The sequence below is a fragment of the Suncus etruscus genome, chromosome 6, assembly GCF_024139225.1.
Source record: "Suncus etruscus isolate mSunEtr1 chromosome 6, mSunEtr1.pri.cur, whole genome shotgun sequence".
NCBI classification, from domain to species: domain Eukaryota; kingdom Metazoa; phylum Chordata; class Mammalia; order Eulipotyphla; family Soricidae; genus Suncus; species Suncus etruscus.
In genome coordinates this window covers 3,706,022-3,727,896 of record NC_064853.1, presented here as the reverse complement: position 1 = coordinate 3,727,896, position 21,875 = coordinate 3,706,022, and the positions used below count along the sequence as shown (strand labels likewise).

The following is a 21,875-nucleotide window of genomic DNA, read 5'->3' as shown; positions in this document are numbered from 1 at the left end:
CAGTTATGGGGGAGGCCTGTTGTGGAGAGAAGTTATGGGAAGGCCAGTATTTGAGAAGATCAGTTATGAAGGAAACCAGTCATGGGGAGACCAGTTATGGGAAGATCAATTACAGGGGAAACCAGTCAAAGGGGATACCATGGGAAAGACCAGTTATGGAGGTGTTCAGTTATGGGGGAGACCAGTCATGGGGAGATCAATCATGAGGAGACCAGTTATGGGGAGATCAGTTATGGGGAGATCAGTTATGAGGAGACCAGTCATGGGGAGATCAGTTATGGGAAGACAAGTTATGGGAAGACCATAACCAACTTATGGTCTTCCCATAACTTGTGGGTAGAAATGGGTAGTTAGGTAGTGTAATTGTGGGTAGTCATGGGGAGGTCAGTTATGGGGGTGATCAGTTATGGGAGACCAGTCATGGGGGAGACAACCCAGATCAAGAAGGAAAATCCTTAGCACTGGCTGGGGTGGTCAGAGGCAGGGTAATTTAACTTTCTGTACCAAGAAAATTTCTAGATCCAATGTCTGGCTTAAATTTTTGGAGTTCCTTTTCACTCCTGGAAAAGATCTTCCATGAAAAGCTGGGGGTGGGTGGGGGAGGGAATGATTAATTATACATGCAACAGCACTGTGCTAATTATTAAAAAATATTAAATTTAATTATTTAGAAAACATTTAGTCACAGCTTATGTTCATCCAGGGAAGGAGAGTTTAAAACCCCATCATAATTAGAAATTGCATTAAGTTATTCATTTAGCATTTACTTTTATTTTTTCCCTTTTCCTCAAGATATCATGACTTCTTTGGCTTAATACTTGTGCAGCAAGAAGGGTTAGAAGGGTCACCACAGCCTCGGGATTTTGAGGGCATATTCGGGAAGGATGGAGACGCATTGTGCGGTGTTAAGACTTTCTTTAAGAGCATGAGATCATAAGGAAAAAAAAATTAAGAATTAAGGAAATCACAGAGCAAGCAAGAGCCACACAAAGGAATGTAAGAATTCAAATTGCAACAACTCAGATTGGAAAGATCAGCAACGATATATAAAATTTGTTTATTTAATCTGACTAGAGAAAGAAATGGAGAAATAAAAGTATGAAAGGGCACCTCAAAACCGACCGAGCAGATATAGAGGAAAGGCCAAAGGGACATCCTGAATCAAACAAACAAATAAACAAAAAAGATAATTAAAAAATAAACAAACAATCCAGAGGCAGGCAGGGAAGGGGGAGCATAGGAGGGAAACTGGGGGCATTGGTGGTGGGAAATGTGCCCTGGGGAAGGGTGTTGGACACGGTATGATTGAAACCCAATCAGAACAACTTTGTAACTGTGAAAACAAACAAACAAACAAAAAACAAACTCAACTATATTATGAACAGCCTTGTAACCAAGGTGTTTAAATCAAGTAATTAAAAAAAAATAAAATGAAAATTTCCACCAAAGTGACAGAAAGCCTGATTCTGGCTTAAACCATAATATGTATAAAAACAAAACAATAGGAGCCGGAGCAGTGGCACAAGGGGTGAGGTGTTTGTCTTGCACGCACTTACCTAGGACAAACCGTGGTTTGATACCAGGCGTCCCATATGGTCCCCCAAGCTGGGAGCAATTTCTGAACGCATACCCAGGAGTGACCCCTGAGCGTCACCGGGTGTGGCCCCCAAACCAACCAATTTCGGAATTGCACTATTCTCCCCTCTGCCCTGGACACTTCTGGTCCTGTGTCTGATGTCAACTTGCTTCACCTTACGAGTTCCATCCTGTTGGATTAAGGCCTGCATCCTCCATGATAATCTTGTTTTAATTTTTTTTTTGGTTTGGTTTTTCAGGCCACACCCATTTGATGCTCAGGGGTTACTCCTGGCTAAGCACTCAGAAATTGCCCCTGGCTTGGGGGGACCATATGGGACGCCGGGGGATCGAACCACGGTCTCTCCTTGGCTAGCGCTTGCAAGGCAGACACCTTACCTCTAGCGCCACCTCACTGGCCCCGTTTTAATTTTTTTTTTACTTGCTTTTTTTTTTAGGGGGGGGAGGTGGGGGAGAGGCTACTCCTGGCTGTGCTCAGGGCTTCCTCCTGGTTCTACACTCTGGGTTCAACTCCAGGTGGGCTCAGGGAACCCGAGGAGTATTGGGGGATCAAACCCAGGTTTGATAAGTATAGCCTGATTTGCTATACTGTTGTTCTAGACCCAATGGTGCCCTCGTGGTAAGCTGTGAAAGTTCCTACATCTCCCTCCTTAGAACTGGCTCGAATTCCCTTGGCAGGTCCCTGCCATGTCCATGAAAACCCTTGCCCTGTGCCATCTCCTGCCCTTGTGCCCACTTCTGCCCCATGCCCACACAGGGCTCTTCCTCCTACAGCAGTCAACCCCAAGCTATCAGGGCCCCCAACTCTGCCAGGGTGGGCTGGTTTAACCTCAGTTTTGTGGTGGATTGTGTCCTGGGACATGAGAAAGGGTCACACCTCTACCCAGTGGCTAGCCCCTGACTGCTGCCCCAGGCATTGGCACCTTGGTTGACAGAATATTGAGGAGGCAGGAAAGGGCACCGGGAGGCAGGCATCATCTCTGCCAAGGACTGGGAAGGATGAAGGTGTGTGTGTGCCCCAGGGAAGGGATCCAGGTAAGGCAGCCACTGAGCAAAATTTGTAGTGCTACATTTTGGTCTCAAAGTCACATCAGTGTATATTGTTAACATTGGCTGCCAACCTGGCTTACTGCAACCCACTTGGTGCCCAGGGAGTCAGGTCCAGGCCCTTCTTCATCTGGCAGAGCATCGGGTAGACCACTGCTGACCTGGCCAGACCCAGAGTATGAAACCAGAATATTCTCCAAGGGTGTCGTCACCTCCGTGCCCATGTCTCTGCCTCCGCCTCCCGGATTTGGAAGCACCTAAGCCCGAAGCAGAAGAGCTCAGTGGGGTGAACGGTGTTGGAGGTTATCTCAGGTTTCAGGCACTGAGTGGGTGGCTGAGAGGTAGAATGACAGCTAAATAAGGCACCTGCCCAGCACATGGCTATGCTCCCATAACTCTGGTTCAAATCCAGCACTGCCAGGAGTGCTTCCTGAGCACAGAGCCAGCATCAACCCTGAGCATGTCAGGCGCAGACCAGACCACAAACCCATCATGGGGTGATAATAGCTCAGACTTGGGGCCACAGGGAGTGCCAGGTCTTGGGCTGTGAGCATCAGCTTCACACAACAGGTCCCAAGAGAGGTTCAGCCACTCACAAGGGACACACAGCTTCCCTGTTGGCACGTTCACACCTTCCCACAGTGCCCCTGATGGCATATGGCAGGGTTAGGCCCAATCTTGAGCCAGTTACCAAGCCCTGGTGGTCTGTGTCCCCCAGACCTGAGCCCCCCTTACAGCACCGTAAAACCTAAAGCAGAAGGAACTCCATTTTGTTGAACCAAGGCTAAGTTTCCATGTAAGGAAACTAAGTTTCTCTCCCAACAAGAATGACGCAGACCCCAATGCCCCAGACCACAATATACCACCCTAGATATGTAGCCATAAAAGAGCATGATGGAGCACCCTGGAAACACCAGACAACAGCCAACCGATTTAAAAGGTTAAGACTTCCTGCTTGGGGCTGTAACAGTGGTGCAGGTGGTAGGGCATTTGACTGGCATGCATTAACCTAGGACATACCATGGATCGATCCCCCAGCGTCCCATATGGTCCCCCAAGCAAGGTGTGATTTTTGAGAGCATAGTCAGGAATAACCACTGAGCATCACCGGGTGTGGCCCAAACAAAAAAAACAAAAGACTTCCTGCTTCTAGCCTACTTCTAGCCTGGCTTGTGACAACACCCCCCAGAAGGGGTCGCCTCCTGTGGGAAGTGGCCCTAGCTAGTCAGTTTGTAGCTTGTTGGTAGACAGAATAAAACTTTGCTCTGCTTGATTTCCTTCCTTCCTTCCTTCCTTCCTTCCTTCCTTCCTTCCTTCCTTACTTCCTTCCGTCCTTCCTTCCTTCCTTCCTTCCTTCCTTCCTTCCTTCCTTCCTTCCTTCCTTCCTTCCTTCCTTCCTACCTCCCTCCCTTTATTTATTTTTTGGTTTTGGGTGCATATCCAATGCCACTCAGTGGTTACCCCTTGCTATGTGCTCAGAAATTGCTCCTGGCTTGGGGATCGAATCATGGTCTGTCCTGGGTTAGTTAGCACATGTAAGGCAAATGTCCTACCACTGCGCTTTAGCTCCGGCCCCGCTTTGCTTGATTGCAATGGTGTGGTCTTTTCCTTTGACTCTGGACCCTAAGAGCACGTACATGGGAAAAATCTTCACCAGTGTCAGCCCCGGCGCTGCTCTGGGAGACGCAGCTGCTGATTTCTCGCCAGCAAAGAGTCGATGAGATTGAACTTTCCTGCACGTTCTCGTTCATTCTTGGCTCCCTCTGACAGCAGCACTGACCTGCTGGTCCCAGACTCCCTTCAACACACTCACCCTCGGCCCCTCTTTCTCTGAATCAAATCATTCCTTGTGGGAGCAGCTCAAGGTCTTGCCTGCAGCAAGAAAGTCTCTGGATGATTAAAAATAAAGGATTCTTGGGGTTCCTGTGGGGGTTCACTGCATCGAATGGACAGCCATGTGTTTCAGGCCTTCTGGGGGTGCACCTGATTAAATCCAGCCCCAGAAAGGAACTACTGGGGGAAGCAGGATTAGATATAGCAGAGAAAGGGGTCTGTACTTTCATCACTGTGAAGAATTTATAAATTTGTCAATTTATCATGGCATCAGCAGCCAAATTTGAGGGCCTTAAGTCAGTATCCGATTGGTTCTGGAATGATTTAAAACCACAGCCCTCCCTGGCAACAGCCCACATTTTGTTGACACAGTCACTTATTTGCTGGAGAATAATTGGGAAACGGCGCTCGAGAGAGAAATCCGATCAGAGATCAATAAGGCCCCAAGGGTGGGACCCAAACCAAATAAACGCTCCACAACCTACACTGTATTCCAGAACCACGGACGGACGGCCATGGCAGGCCATGTTCCCCACCCACCAACCCTCCCAGCAAGTTTAGTGATGGGCTCAGGGCTAGGGACAGCATTGGGAAGTTCACTTGTTCTATGAAGACTTAGGTCTGCCTGGCATTGGGAGTTCTGTCCTAGAGACGGGCAGAGAGACATGCAGGCAGCGGGCATTGGCCCTGGGTGCCAGTAGAGCTCTCCGGGACTGCTGGGAAAGGTCACTGCTTTTTGGGATCTGCCAAAAGCAAAGACCCCTAGGTCCACTCTCAAAAGAGACGCTCTGTGAGGTACAAGCAAGCTCCAGGCCTGCTCAGAAAAACCTCTCCAGGAACGAAGCTTAGCCTCGTGGTGTAGACCCACCTCTCAGTGCCATCCCGGTGGCTGCTGCCAAATTCGGATTTCTGGCCCCCAAAGGACCTTTCAGCCTTGAACTAAGAGACCCCCTTTGTTCCGCCCTACAAATCTCCCTCCCAGCTTCCTATCCGTCCACAGGAAGATAAGCGACAGCTCAGCTCAGCTCAGCTTCCTGCCTTTCCAGACCCCCTGCTCCTCTGTTTTTTTTCTTCCCCAGAGCATAAGGTTAAATACGTAAAGAGAAACTTAAGCACATCTAGACCCTTGCAGGCAATTTTGCGAGAATGTCTCCGTTAAGACAAAAAAAAAAAAAGTCAATCTGAAAAATGATGTGACATTCTCTGCTGCCCTCGAAAATCAGCACCTCCCAAGTGTTCGGGAAAAGAATAAAAGAAAAAAAAATGGGCCTGAGATCTGAAAGGTCTCGCTGATTTGTCTCTGGCTGCAGAAACATGGCTTGATGTGATGGGGGGACAAGGGGTCACGGTGGCCAAACACCGTCAGGTGCAGACCTCAGGTGGAGTTGGCTATGCCGAGGGCTTCACAGCCGAGAACATATGCCCGGAGGCACAGCACCAACACGCTTGTGTTCAGAGCTCTGGAAACACAGGCCAGGCCGCAGAGCGCTACGGGGATCTCAGGGAACTGGGCACAAAAAGTGAGACAAACAGACAATTGCATTCATCACACACCCGTGGCCCATGACTGGTGCCCGATAGGGAGGGATCGGGGCTCAGGAGGACTCACAGCTCTGAGCCATTCCGGGCCCGAGCAGGATTCTGGGAAAACCTCTGGTAGCATAAAAATGTTTTGGATGAAGAGAAAAAAGGGGGCTGGAGTAGAAAACACAGCAGTAGGGCAATTGTCTTTCTTGCAGCTGACACAGGATGGACTGTGGTTCAATCCCTGGCATCCCAAATGGTCCCCCAAGCCAGGAGCAATTTCTTTTTCTTTCTTCTTCTTCTTCTTTTTCTTTCTTTCTTTCTTTCTTTCTTTCTTTCTTTCTTTCTTTCTTTCTTTCTTTCTTTCTTTCTTTCTTTCTTTCTTTCTTTCTTTCTTTCTTTCTTTCTTTCTTTCTTTCTTTCTTCTTTCTTCCTTCCTTCCTTCCTTTTTTTCTTTCTTTCTTTCTTTCTTTCTTTCTTTCTTTCTTTCTTTCTTTCTTTCTTTCTTTCTTTCTTTCTTTCTTTCTCTCTCTCTCTCTCTCTCTCTCTCTCTCTCTCTCTTTCTTTCTTTCTTTCTTTCTTTCTTTCTTTCTTTCTTTCTTTCTTCTGCCTCTCTTCTTCTTCTTCTTCTTCTTCCTCTTCTTCTTCTTCTTCTTCTCCTCCTCCTCCTCCTCCTCCTCCTTCTCTTATTATTTTGGTTTTTGGGCCACATTCGGTGACACTCAAGGGTTACTCCTGGCTATGCGCTCAGAAATCGCTCCTAGCTTGGGGGACCATAAGGGGTGCTGGGGATCAAACTGAGGTCCAAACTAGGTTAGCATGTGCAAGGTAGATGCCTCACCCTTGTGCCATCACTGCCAGGAGAAATTTCTAAGTGCATAGCCAGGAGTAACCCCTGAGTGTCACCGGGTGTGGCCCAAAAATCCCCCAAAATGTTCTGGAGTGATCCTCAGAGGGTGTGTGTGTGTGTGTGTGTGTGTGTGTGTGTGTGTGTGTGTGTGTGTGTGTGTGTGTGTGTAAAACTGGGACTAGCACGCAGGAAAGGACCCAACTATCAAATGCTATCAAATGACTTTAAACTCTGAAAAGATAAACCAGAACTAATTCGAAATAAATGGGTGTAGAAAAATAGCCAGTAAAAAAATACGGAACCATCAGAAATCATTGATAAATTTCCCAGGGAATCAAAAATCAGTAGTGTAACAAATGACTCTTCAGCACGGAAACCACAAGTCAGGACAACAGAAGTTTGATAAAGGCACAGTCTGAGATCAAAGAGGGGGATAAAAATCCTAGCTGGGCAAAGCTTGAAGAAAAGATGGAGAGGGGGCCAGAGTGATAGGCTGATGGGGAGGACACTGGACATGCACACAGCCAACCTGGGCTCTATCCCAGCATCCTATATGGTCCTCTGGGTCTGCCAGGAGTGATTTCTGAGCAGAGTCAGGAGTAAGCCCTGAGCATTTTCAGGTGTGGACCAAAGTGAGAGAGAGAGAGAGAGAGAGAGAGAGAGAGAGAGAGAGAGAGAGAGAGAGAGAGAGAGAGAGAGAGGCCAGACCCACCCCACCGGGAGCAAAGCAGAAAATACCCCATTAACAGGGCACAGGAGTGGAAAGATAAACAGGAAAAGGAAGTAAATAGGGGCTGGCTCCAGCCTAGGTGATCAGACCTCTGTGGACTGGCTGGTGCAAAGTGCAAGGACTCAGGACAGGACAGAAGAGCAAAGCCACTGAGGAATCCGAGGATCTGAGACATCACAGGAACAGCCAGGAATAGCCTCTGGCTCCTTTCTCTCCAAGCCTGGACTTGGGCACCCTGATAGAGAAAGGGAGGGCACCAGGCGGGCCCTGACAGAGTCTGGGGGAACTTTTTCCAGCTGTAGGCCAAAGAGCAAGAGTGTCCTAAGGCACACACACAGGGAGAGGAGGGAACCCCCACTTGGCTCCTCCTGCTGCTCCCTTCCAGCCAGCCTCATGCCATGCCATGCCGTGCCCTGGACAAAGAAAGCAGCAAACACGGGACAGGAAAACTCTGAGGAGAGGGAGACACCAACAGCAGGAGAGAGAGAGAGAGAGAGAGAGAGAGAGAGAGAGAGAGAGAGAGAGAGAGAGAGAGAGAGAGAGAGAGAGAGACCTGTGCTCCCAAGGAGATAACACCCACCGGAAACTTTTTCTCTCATTCTTTTTAATTCAGTTCTAAAATTTATTTTTGATTTATTTATAAGAATTTTTAATGGAATCACTGTGAAAGTTGGTTGTTGTAAGATGACACTCAACGATTTACCCAAAACAAAGGCAATTCCCCCATCTTCCTCTTTCCTGCAAATTTCTTCTTTGATACGTCAAAGCCCACCTAGACCTTTCCCTTCCTGTGAATAGGTATTGGTTTAATAAAGAAAAGAGAAGGCCAGAGAGATAGCATGGAGGTAAGGCATTCCATTTGGTCCCCCGAGCCTGCCAGGAGCCATTTCTGAGTGTAGAACCAGGAGTAACCCCTGAGTACTGCCGGTGTGACCCAAAAACCAAAAACCAAAATAAAGAAAAGAGAGTTCTGGCTTGGGGGACTCTGAAAGATAGAAGACAAGGCAGACTGGCTCCTTGACTCTTATTAATCCTTCGCTGCTACCCTGCCTCTTCAGACCCATCTGCCTGGGGTTGGAGATACGGTGTGGGGTTTGATCTCACAAACCGTGGAATTTTATTTTACAGTTCGTGACTGAGTTTCAGTCATCCAATGTTCCAACACCCATTCCTTTGACCCATGCACATTTCCTGCCATCAATGTCCCCAATTTCCCCAGTGGAGAGGTTAAAGACTGTGGTAGAGGGTTGGAGAGATAGCACAGTGGTAAGGCAATTGCCTTGCATGTGGCCAACCCAGGACAGATCTGGGATTGATTCCCTATATCCCATACCGTGCCCCCAGTCTGCCAGAGCAATTTCTGAGCACAGAGCCAGGAGTAAATCCTGAGCACCAAACAAAACAAAAAAGACTGGTAGAATGTGATACATCTACATAATGGAATATTACACAGCTGTAGGGGGGGGAATAAAGTCATGAAATTTGCTCATACATGGATAGACATGGAAAGTATCATGCTGAGTGAGATGAATCAGAAGGAGAGACAGAAGGAGCACACTCGCTTGTGGGATATTAAAAAACAACAACAACAACAGAGTATGGAATGCCCAGTGACACAGAAACGAGGGCCAGGAGGACTGATCCAAGGTAGGAAGCTTGCTATAAAGTGGGGAGCGGTAAGGGAAGTTAGGTCAGAGAAGAAACTACTAATATAATATGAACCAAGATTGCCCCACTAAGTCCAAGATAAGGAATTCTAGATGGAGATGAGCCCAAATCCTAGTAAAGTGTACTTTTCCCCTCCTAGCTGCAGGCAGAAAAGAGTCATTTTGACTCGGGTCCTTGTCAAGACTTCCTTAGTTGGAGGAGGCTCAGATCTTGGTTAACTGATCAAACTCCCTTTTGCATCTTGCATTATTGGAGGTGGTCTTGGGGTGGTCTTGAACTCTCAGCGCCGTTTCGGGTGTCAACTCAAACCCTATACTGTGACAATGTTAGTGGGAAATGAGTCCTCTGGACAAGAACTGGGTGCTGAAAGGAAAAAGTATGCATGATACCCCTTCAGGGCCAGGATTGCAACTTCTCGTGCCTTCGATCACTTTTTGACCTACAGTAGTTCCAGGTGTGAAGCGCCAGTCGCTGGATGAACACAACAGAGCAAGGCAAGTGAGCGCCAATCCTGGCCTGAAAATGGGTGAGAATCCCCGGAGAGGGGAGATATGAGTGGCTCTGGTGCCAACTAGCCAAGCTTTGAAAACTGAGTCTTGGGGGCACATTCCCGCCTGCCCTCTATTCGTGTGGGAGATGGCCTGGGAGGAAGCGAGCTAGTCAGAGAACTCGCACCCATGCAGTGAGCCACACACGGCAGGCAGTCGGAGCCAGCAGCCTGAGCCCAACTGGGCTGAGTTCCTGCCGCAGCAAACAAAGAAACAAAATCGTCGCATTCCTCTAAAGATTTCCACCAGACCCAGCGTCTCTCAACAAATTATTTAAAACACAACAAAGACGATCTCCAATTGACAGGCTTATGCTAAAACAACAAAACAAAAGCAAACAAAGCACTTTCTTGGGAAAACATATGGAAATGGTGGCTTGATCCGAAAAAAAAAAAAAAAAAAAAAAAAAGAGGCAGACTTGAAAATATTCAGATTGGGGCTGGAGAGAGAAAGAACAGCAGGAAAGGAGCTTGACTTGTATGCAAACTCTGGCATACCACGGGGTCCCCTAGCCCTGCCAGAAATAATTCATGAGGGCAGAGCCAGGAGTAACCCTTGAGCACCGCCAGGTGTGACCCCCCCAAACCAAACAAACAAACAAAAAGGCATTCAGCTTGGGACTCAAAGGACCGAGCACATACCCAGCATGTAGAAAGCCCTGGTTTGAAAACCAGAAGCATGTGGAAGTCCCTTAAGCATTGTCAGGCACAACCTCTGAGCACCCAGATCCCTGAAAAATGCTAGATGTGACCCCAACTTCCTTGCCCCCCAAAATGACTGCAAGCATTAGAATCACAACCCCCCAAAAATACAATTTTATATATATATATATATATATATATATATATATTTTGGTTTTTGGGTCTCAACCAGTGACGCTCAGGGGTTACTCCTGGCTGTGCGCTCAGAAATCACTCTTGGCTTGGGGGACTACATGGGATGCCGGGGATCAAACCAAGGTCTGTCCTGAGTCAGCCACGAGCAAGGCAAATGCCCTACCGCTTCGCTATCACTCTGACCCCTTATATAATAATTTATGTAACAGAATGGAACAATATTATTTAAAACAGTCTAAAGAGCAAGCGCCATGAGCACAAATAAACTCTCTTTGGCAACTAGCTGAAAACAAGAAAGTTTTTTTTTTTTTATTTCATTTTGTGTCACACCCGGCAGTGCTCCATGCTTCCTCTTGTCTCTGTGCTCAGGGATCACTCCTGTCAGTGCTAGGGAGACCATATAGGGCATCAGTCATCAAACTCAGGTTCACTGCTGGCAAGGCAGGTGCCTTAACCCACTTACTGTCTCTCCAGCCCCGAGAACACAGAAAGGCTTTCAGAAAAAAGCTTTTGAGTTGCAAATTACATGATGCTAAAGGGGGGGAAAACCAGTGGAGTGAGGAAGGGTTAATAGCAAAATAGAGATAATGGGGTGAAGGGTTAGTGGGCTCTAAGAGTGAAACATTGAAATGATCCAGGGAAAGGGACAACGAGGAGAGACTGGGAAAACCAGCAAAGTCCCCGGGAGCTTTAGGACAGATCTTGCTATGTTCCTGGTGTCAGGGAAGGCACACCAGGACACAAATGAAAAAGAATCAGATGCAGGAAAATATTTTTTTTTGCATGAAGAACAGCTGAAAACTCCACCCGCCCCTTCTATTTAGCCCCAGATAAACCTACTGGGTTGAGAAACCAAGGGAAGGACAGACACGAACCAAGAAGCCCATCACCAAAATGCAACTGAAGATGAAGTTACAGAGAAAAAGCTGCTTCTCTGTGAAGGGGAAGTCAGCCAATGGCAGGGCATGGATTCCTGTCACTCAACGGCTGTTTTGGCAAACCTGGTTGCACTGGGACATATCCTTACCCACCCATTAACACCAGCAGAATGGCTTACGGCTGCTTGGTGGGATCAGAGCCAGTTCCAAAGCTCTGACATAAACCAGATGGTAAATAGTTTTGGTGCAAAGCCAAAACATTTTTTTTTTATCTCTCATACTTGACTCAAAAACATGTGAACCCTGAGAAACAGTGCTTTAAAGTTAGCCCTGATTTCTCCTCGACCCTGGGAGCTAAGAAGGAGGGAAGTCAGATTTGAGGGACGCTAAAGAAGGAGCTAAATGCTGGAACTGAAGTTAGAGTTCTGTATCGTGGTACTTCTCCTGCCCGGAGGAACAGGAAGGGAAAGATGTTGACAGTCCCAGATGGGGATGACTCATTCATCCCCAGGTGTTGTGTATATAAACATTTTTATGGGATTATTATGTTACTGACCCTACCCTGATTGGTGATTGTGCCCTCCCTACGCTAGGGTGTGACCTGGCATTCTGCTCCCACCCTAAGGTGCTACCTGATTCTGCTCCCACCATTGGGTGGTACCTGATCCCACCATTGGGTGGTACCGATGGGGAATAAAAGCAAGGGTCTGTGGAAGGTGAGGGGCTTTTTTCCTGGGGCCTATTATTAGGACTTTTGGCTTCGATCTCTTCACTGAATAAAGAGATGTTTTCTTCGGAAACCTGGCTGCCTATTGGCTTTCTTCCCACCGCATTCACCTCAGAACCACTGGCTGAACAGGGTAACAGACGTGTGGTCTGAGCTGGAGGAGAAAGGCCTCATCCTCCATCCCCCCTTCAGTCAACCTCATCAGGGGCTGATTTGCACCACCCGGGAGTAGTGCTTCCAGGAAAACTCTCCAGGAGGGTGACGAGGACATTCTGTGGAACTCTGGGACCCAGGCAGTGATGGGGCAGAACAGAGAGAAGCCACAGCAGGCTAGACAGACATTTTTCTCGTCTTCTCAAAAGTGCTTTGGGTGAGGGGGCCTCGCACACAGCTGACCCAGATGGACCTGGGTTCGATCCCCCAAGCCAGGAGCAATTTCTGGGTGCATAGCCAGGGGTGACCCCTGTGTGGCCCCCAAAACAAACAAACATAAAACAACAATAAAAAACAAGCTTTGGGCGAATGAAAGGAAAAACAGAACAGAAAGGACAGTGCTGGGGCTCCCCAAATATGCAGACATGACACAGAAAGCAACCAGCAGAGAAAAAGTCCAGGAAAGAAATCTTTATTGATGGCTGTGGGATTCTATGGTAAAATAATGACTCCAAGAAGAAGGCAATCAGCTAAGAGAGAACACCTTACTCTATAGCAGAATCACTGAAATTTGATGCAAAGAGACACCGTTTTAAAAATAAGTGAAGGGGCCAGAAAAATAGCACAGCAGGGATGGTGTTTGCCTTGCACATGACCGGCTTGGGTTCCCCAGCATCCTATATGGCCCCCTGTGCACTGCCAGGAGTAATCCCTAAGTGCAGAGACAGAAGTTGTCTCTGAGCACCACTAGGGTGGCCCCCCAAATTTCCCTGAAACAGATTAAAAAAAGAGAACACTATAAAGTTCAAACCCCAAAAAACAGAGCAGAAGGAAGGGAAATAAATAAAAGAAATAAAAATATATCAATAATGGCATCTTCCAGCACAAATTATTGAAACAAACCAATGAAAGAACAGAAATGATTTCCCCCTCACAGAAGTCAGAATGAATACCAAAACCTATGAGTCAACTATATGTTATTCATACTGCCCCCCCCCAAAAAACCCTCACAGCATATCTAGTGATACGGTGAGGTTAATAGAAAAAGGTCGAAATGTGTTACATAAACACCAAGCAGAGGAAAGCTAGAGGGTATATTTTAATATCCAACCAAGTAGATTTCAGAGGGAAAAAAATGATCAAGGATAGAGAGAGGAACATTACATAAAGATAAGAGATTAATTCACCAGGAAGCCATAAGAACTCTAAATTTGTATGCACTCAACAATAAAGCTTCAAAACATCTGAAGCAAAACCCGAGCTAACTGAAGGGGAAAATAGATAAACTCACCCCCCATTGGAGACTGGGATAATTTATTCCCTGTTATAAATAAAATACGGAGAGAGGAAATCAGCAAGACATTAATAAAAATGGAATAGCTTCATCAGTCAACTGGATTCAGCCGAAATTCAGAGAAATTTTCCACCCAGTAACTGCAGACTAAACGCAATTTTTTTTAAAGTGGACATGGAATCATCGTCAAGAAAGACCATATATTGGGTCATAAAACAATGGGTTAAGCAAATTGAAAAAATGTAGAGTATGTTTCCTGATGAGAGATGTAAACCAGAACTCTTAAAACAGGAAGAAAATAAGATCTCAAAGTCCTTGGAAATTACGAAGGAAATTCTTCTAAAGATGACATTGGCAGAAGGGCGAGGATCACGAGGAATTATAAAACATTTTTAACTAAGTAAACAGACACAACATATCGGCATTAATAGAATGGGGTTAAAGCAGTCCTGAGGGTCAATTCATAGCATTGTTTCTAATCAAAATATTCTATTAGAAAGAAATTGCTTCTAATTGAAACAAGAAAGATCTCAAAACTGTCACAGAGCCTCTATTCAAAGATTCTAGGAAAATCATAACAATTAAATCCAAAGTCAACCAAAAGAATATGTATTGCATAGAAAATCAAAAACGTGAAAGCAATAGCGAGAAAAGACGTTAATAAAAAATAAAATAATAAAAAATAAAAACAGGTTTATGAAAAATAGCAATGAACTTCTAGCAAGGGAGATAAAGAGTAAAGAAATCAGACAAGTTATCTCACTCCAGAATGAGAAAAGACAGAGCACTCAGAACTCCAAACATATTAAACTACAAGAAAACAACTGACAATTTTACGTACATAAATGCAACAATTCCGATTAAAATGTCACTTCCTCTGAAACGGCAAACCAGCAGCGCCATCTATCAAGGAGAACCTGAACAAGTCGAGGGTTATTACAAAAGCTTAGAATGGTCGTTTAAACCTCCTGAAAGCGAATTCTCTAGGCCCAGATGGTTTCACTGGCAATTTCTTCAAAGCATTAAAAAAAAAATTATACTGATTCGACACAATGTCTTCCAGAAAATAGGAAAGCAGAAAAGACTTCCTAACTCATTTTGAGTTGAAGCCACCATTACGTTGATATCAAAACCAGGCAAAAGTCATTCCATAAAACCAGAGACATATCCCCGAGGAGCACAGATGTAAAACTCTTGATAGTATCAGCAAATCCAACTCAGATCTCTCTCCTCTCTCTCCCTCTCCCTCTCTCTCTCTCTCTCTCTCTATATATATATATATATATATTTAAATATATAAAGAGTAATATACCACGACACGTGTATTCTATCCAAAAATATTAAGTTAGTTCAACATCACCGCCTTCCACCGTATTAACTACATGATTATATCAACTGATGCAATCAGAGAAAAAAGCATTTGATGAAATTATTCACTTACAAAGGAAAAAAAATCACAAAATAGAACAAGAACTTACAAATGACCAAATTCATCCTGACTCTGAGAACCCAGGTCTCATGCCAGAAGCTAGCTCAAGAGACAGGAGCAGAAGCCTTGCATGCAGAGAACCCATATTTGATCCCTAACACTTCATGGGCCTCTAGTACCTTAAAGTGTGGCCCTGGGGTGTGTCTCTGCTGAGTCCAAACAGCACCTAGGTTTGCTTGAGAGCACTCCCAAAACCCCTCAAAAAAATATAACCTTGTAAAAGATGGCCAACTTCTGTTTCTTTGGCTGGAAAGAGAGCAAGGATACTCATATATTTCCTATGCCACAGGTATGGGAGTCAAGAGATTGGGAGTCGGGGGTGATAGTACATCAGGAAGGACATTTTCTTTCACCCAGGTTTGATCCCTGTTTGCCCCATAAGGTCCTCCTGAGCCCCACCTGGAGTGATTCCTGAGTACAGAGCCAAAAGTAAGCCCTGAGTATTTTTTTTTGTTTGTTTTTGGGTCACACCCGGCAGTGCTCAGGGGTTACTCCTGGCTGTCTCCTCAGAAATAGCTCCTGGCAGGCACGGGGGACCATATGGGACACCGGGATTCGAACCAACCACCTTTGATCCTGGATCGGCTGCTTGCAAGGCAAACACCGCTGTGCTATCTCTCCGGGCCCAGCCCTGAGTATTTTTATTGGCCAATAAAATAAAGAAATCCACAGTCATACACAATTTACACCAGATTGTCTTCAAGGACAATCCCAAGAAGTGCTCCTCCAAAATAAACCTACCCAGACCTCAGGCAAATGTCAAAAGGCCAACATATAACATCCCCGTTCTTAAACACTAATAACAAAGAATTAGAATCCCCCCCCCCAAAATTAGAAAACACTCATCACAGGAGTTCTTAAAATTTTACATTGTTATAAATTTAACAACATTTTTGTAGAATCTGAATACTGAATACTGAGGCCAAAATCACAGAGCTGTACCCCAAAGTCATAGTGAGAACCTCACCCCAAAAGATCTTCATTCTGTGCACAGCAATGCCCAGATCTAAGGCAACAACCACCCAACTCTGGCCGGAATCTACCTCTCTTGGTCTCGCTTGGGAACTCAGTTCTAACAAGAGGCAAAAGGACTGGGATAGCCAGAATGATTTTGAAAAAAAAAAAAATCAATGGAAAAATGAATACAATTTAAAAAGATTCACTATAAATCTACAGCAATCAAGACCAGGAGGCAGTGGTGCCACGAGAGACGAGTAGCCTGATGCAATGCAACAGAATATCAAGTCCAGAAATAGATCCCAATTGATTTTTGACCAAGTCATACAGAGAACCAAAACTGTGGGAAAGGAAGGAGGATTTTATTCACAAGTCTTATTGCTGAGCACGGTCATCTAGAGAAGAAGGAAAACCAACCAAACCTGCACTTTCACACCCAAATGAACTCCAATGGAGTTCTCAATCTAAGAGGCAAAATGATATCATTCTAGGGGTCAAACAAGAAAGAGAAACAAGAATCCCCAAAGAAATACCTGTTTTAAAAAATGTGTAAATTGGGCTGGAACGGTGGGGCAAGCAGTAGGGCACCTGCCTTGCACATGCTAACCTAGGACGGTTCAATCCCCCAGCATCCCATATGGTCCCCCAAGCCAGGAGCGATTTCTGAGCACATAGCCAGGAGTAACCCCTGAGTGTCACCGGGTAAGGCCCCAAAACAAACAAAAATATGTAAATTGGGGCCTGAGTGATAGCAGGGAGGGTGTCTGCCTTGCAAGCAGCCAATCGTGGACGGACCCCAGTTTGATTCCCAGCATCCCATATGGTCACCCAAACCTGCCAGGAACAATTTCTGAGCACAGAGCCAGGAGTAGCCAATAAGTGCCACTGGGTGTGACCCAATCCCCCCATTGGGTAAATTGAGGCCTGAGCAATAGCACAGCCGGGAGGGTGTTCACCTTGTACACAGCAAAACTGGATTCGATCCCCAGCATCCCATTTAGTCCCACGAGCCTGCCAGGGCTGATTTCTGAATGCAGAACTAGGAGTAATCCCTGAGCACCACTAAGTGTGGCCCAGAAACAAAACCAAAGGGTCAATGGCATTGCATTGAAATATGCCAAGTTTCATTCTGAATAAGTCACCGTGATATAATTAAAAAGTCAGGCTATGGCTTTGGGAAAAAATAACTATTGGCAAATCATAACTGGGACTCAACTCGAAGCCAAAAACAATTAAAAAATTGGGCAGAAAGTCTTGACTCCACAGACATGGTGTTGAATAGAGATGGACTATAAACACACAGCATACTGTCTGGTAACCTTAGCCCCGAGACACCCAAATGAAGACTGCAGTGACTCACCAACAGATGAGTATGAGAGACACAAACAAAAAAATGAAGAGTAATAAAAAATGGTCCAGCAGCTGCTTGTCAAAGGAATCCAACATTTTTTTTTGTTTTGTTTTTGGGCCACACCCGGCAGTGCTCAGGGGTACTCCTGGCTGTCTGCTCAGAAATAGCTCCTGGCAGGCACGGGGGACCACATGGGACACCGGGATTCGAACCAACCACCTTTGGTCCTGGATCGGCTGCTTGCAAGGCAAACGCCGCTATCTCTCCAGGCCCGGAATCCAACATTTGACCACAGGACGTGACAGCCCAGCCCCCGGGTGATATCCTCTGTGGGAATAAAAATGTAGGTGAGTGCAAAGAAATTTGGGGCCAATGTAAGTCTCTGCCCATAATGTGGGTCTCTCTGCTCGTGAGTTGGTCAGTGTTTGTGCAAATGGTGGGGAGGGTTTCACTGGGTGGAAGCTCACTGGGCAGTCCAGACCATGTGGTTAAGTCCCAATAAAAGAGGCTGAGGGTCAGAGGTCGAAGTGACCCCCATCATACATAGAATACAATGAGAGAGTGAAGGAAGGGAAGGGTACAAGTGTGCAGAAAAGGTGCGTGCAGACCAAGGCTACCAGGGTTCTGGGGTGAGTGTTAAGAATATGACTTCTGGGGCCGGAGAGATAGCATGGAGGTAAAGCGTTTGCCTTTCATGCATAAGGTCATCGGTTCGAATCCCGGCGTCCCATATGGTCCCCCGTGCCTGCCAGGAGCAATTTCTGAGCATGAAGCCAGGAGTAACCCCTGAGCACTGCCGGGTGTGACCCAAAAATCACAAAAAAAAAAAAAGAATATGACTTCTATAAAAGAGAGATATAGCCTCTAGAAGGACTCCTCTCATTTTTTTTGCTTATTTGACCTTTGCCCCATTTTATTTTATTATTATTATATTTTTAATTTTTTTTCTCGTTGCTTCAAACAGAACCACACAATGCGAACCAACTTGTTTTGCCTCACTTAATGGAGGGAGAAATAATGAAAGGTAACAAGACCAAACAGTCATATAACATTAAGTAGAAATAAAAAAAGGATCAAACTTAAGTACCAAATCCAAAGCCAAAGACAGCAAAATCGATACCCAATTTACAACATACTAGACACAGAGCAGACCACCTATACTATCAGCCTGGGGGGTAAAAGAGGGGATATGGAATGTATTCTGGGAACAGGGGTGGAGGATAGACAAAATTGGTGGTGGGAACGCCCTGTTCACTATTACTATGTACCGAAAATATTACTGCGAAAGATTTGTAATCCATTTTGATCAAAATTAAAAAAATAGATTAAAAATAATATCAATGAGAGGCCAGTGTGATAGCACAGAATAGGGTGTTTGCCTTGCACTCAGCTGACCTGGGTTTGTTTGATCCCTGGCGTTTTACATTTTAGGCAGGACCCCAAAACCTAAACATGTATATTGGTGAGGCTTGGGTCTGCAGACTCATCCTAAAACTCTGTGAAAAATAAACAAGCAAGCATGATCACGCACATTCAGGAAAGGGAGGGTCATACAAGTTCTATGTTGCTGGCATTGGAATTCTCTCACCCCAGTGGGACACGGAAGAGCGAAAATAGTGAGACTCTAAGGAGAAGGAAAAGCCACAACCAAAAGCAACTGGAAGGCCAGAGAGATGGCTCGGGGCTGAGGGCTTGTACACAGCCCAGCCAGACTGAATCCCTGGCACTGCACAAGGCAGGAGAAAGCCCTGAGCACAGGGTCAGAAGTGATGCCTGAGCCCAAACCCCAAATGCAACGGGGAGTTGAGAATGGGACAGAGATGGTTTGGGTCCATCAACAGATGAAAAGGTGAATAAATGTAAGTGATAGTTTGGGGATACTTGGGGGTATTTTGGCCAAATAAAAATGAATGTTATCAGTGAGCCCATTCCTTTAAAAGTCAACGCAAATGAAAGATGGATACGAAGAACGAACAAGGACTTTCTTTTAAGAAAGAGTTTCTTTTAATTTTGGAGGAAAGAAAAGACTTTTTTTGGTTGTGTTTTTAACTAGTTACAATTCTCACTCTTGAGAAAGCCGTGCAATGAAAGGTTGTTCGATTTGACTACTTCAATTTTGGGGGTTTGTTGTTGAGATAATAGACAATGCACAAGAGCCTTAAAACCCAGAAATTGTTAATAAAACAAAACAGTAGAAAAAGTATTTTTTCTACTGTTATCTCCTGTGTTCTAAGCAGTGAGAGAAAGCCCGCTGAGTAATGCCAATGTTCACGGGCTTAAACCAACTTTCACCGGAGGAATCAAGCGTGTCCTTGTTCCTTCTAATGATGGCAAAGTGAGGCTCGGAAGGAAGAAGCGGACCCCACAAGAAGACGGCGGGGACTGTGGTCCGTAAGGGGCACAAGGAGGAGGACACAGGCAGAAAAGGCATGGAATTCGGCCCAGCTACAGCCCCACAGCCTGCAAGAGCTGGTCCACCTGGGAAGATGTGCCCACAAACCCGTCCCACCTGGCCCCTCGGTTCCACCACCTCTCTCCTCGGGTGCCTCCATCCTTCCCTTCTTTCTTTCCTCCTTCTTTCCCTCCCTCCTTTCTTTCCTTCTTCCCTTCCTTTCTTTTCCCTTTTCCTCCTTTTTCCTTCCCTCCCTCTTTCTCTCCCTCTTTCCTTCTTTTCCCTTTCCCTCCTTTTTCCTTCCCTCCCTCTTTCCTTCTTCCCTTCCTCCTTCCTTCTTCTCTTTCCCTCCTTTTTCCTTCCCTCCCTCTTTCTCTCCCTCTTTCCTCCTTCCCTTCTTCCTCCCCCTTCCTTTCTTTCCCTCCTTTCTCTGTCCCTCCTTCCTTCCCTCCCCTCCTGTTCTCTTGCCATCCTTCCTCACTACCTTCCCTCCTTTCTTCCTTCCCTCATCCCTTCATTTCTTCCTTTTTCCTTCCTCCTTTCCTTCATTCCTATTTTTCCTTCATATTTCCTTCTTCCTTCCCCTTTCCTTCCTTTCTCCTTCCTTCCTCCCTCTTCTTCCTTCCTATTTCCATCTTCCTTTACCTTTCCTTCCTTCTCTCCCTTTCTCTTTCCTTCCTTCTCATTTCTTCCCTCTCTTCTTCCTTCCCTTCTCCTTCCCTCCCTTCCTCCTTTCTCCTTCCTTACTCACTTCCTCCTTCCTTTTTACTTCCTTCCCTCTTTCTCCTTCCTTCCCTCCTTCCTTCTTTCCTTCCTTTCTTCATTCTCTCCTTCCTTCCTCCTTCCCCTCCCTCCTTCTCTCCCTCCCTTCTTCCCACCTTCTTCCCTCCCTCCCACTCTCCCTCATTTCCTCCCTCCCTTCCTCCCTCCCTCCCTCCCTCCCTTCCTTCCTTCCTTCCTTCCTTCCTTCCTTCCTTCCTTCCTTCCTTCCTTCCTTCCTTCCTTCCTTCCTTCCTTCCTTCCTTCCTCTTTTTTTCTCAACAATGCCAGCGATCGAATCTTGGGGCTCACAAGTGCAAGTGCTCTGCCTCTGAGCTCCAGCCCCAACCCCCGCCTTATTTTTCTCAGTGCCTGCAGACTTGGATTCTCCTCTTTGCCTCTTCCCGGGACCCTGTTCCAGCAGCAGCTGCCTCCTGTGTAGTCAGAACCGGGCAGGCCCCGAGCCAGCATGGCAGCTGTAGGACGGAAGTGCAGACCTCAGATGGTCTTCAGGGTGTGGCCAGGGCATGGTGAGCGTGGGGAAGCCCATGGGACAGACACATGTGGAGTACTTGACCTTCTGCAGGATCACTGTCCAAATCTAGGGGGACCCAAGGGAACAACACGACAGGATGTCTGCCTGGGGGTGGGATAGGGCCAGGGGCCGGCTACCAGGGGGGTCAGACCCTCCATCGTGTGTCTTCTCAGCTGCTGGATTCATTTAGTCCTTCAAAGTCTGCAAATGTACGAGCCAGAATGATAGCACAGCAGGTAGGGCAATTGCCTTACACGTGGCCTGCCTAGGTTCAATTCCTGGCATCCCATAGGGTCTCCCGAGCCTGGCAAGAGTGCTTTTTAAGTGTAGAGCCAGGAGTAACACCTGAGCACTATAGGAGGTGACCACAAAACAAAACAAACAAGCAAACAAACAAGAACAAAACCAAAGTCTGCAAATGCAGAGTTAAGACACCCGAAGCACTTCTGGAAAGGTGTCCTAAGAAAGCAAACAGATATAGACATGCACAGAAACACAGGGATATACACACAGACACACACATACATACACTGATTCACACCTGCTCAACGATCGTCCTAGAATCCTACCACTAGAAATAAAACCTAGAAAGACCAGTACCTGCTGTACCCAACCTACAGCAGGGAGGGCATTTGCCTTGCACACAGGTGACCCAGGTTCAATCACTGGCATCCCATAGGGTCTCCTGAGCACTGTCAGGAGAGATTC

The 21,875-nt window shown here is 46.2% G+C and overlaps 3 protein-coding genes across 7 annotated transcripts in view; 1 reads left to right on the top strand and 2 right to left on the bottom strand.

Moving 5' to 3' along the window:
• ERRFI1 (ERBB receptor feedback inhibitor 1) overlaps positions 1-21,875 on the top strand; it is a 731,587-nt gene that overhangs the window by 314,726 nt on the left and 394,986 nt on the right. The window lies entirely within an intron of this gene.
• CAMTA1 (calmodulin binding transcription activator 1) overlaps positions 1-21,875 on the bottom strand; it is a 552,305-nt gene that overhangs the window by 206,887 nt on the left and 323,543 nt on the right. The gene's annotated exons all lie outside the window — the stretch shown is intronic.
• THAP3 (THAP domain containing 3) overlaps positions 12,494-21,875 on the bottom strand; it is a 432,757-nt gene continuing 423,375 nt past the window's right edge. The window contains exon 5 of the mRNA XM_049775394.1: positions 12,494-12,505. The gene's annotated coding sequence lies outside the window, so the exon portion shown is untranslated. The remainder of the gene's footprint in view (positions 12,506-21,875) is intronic.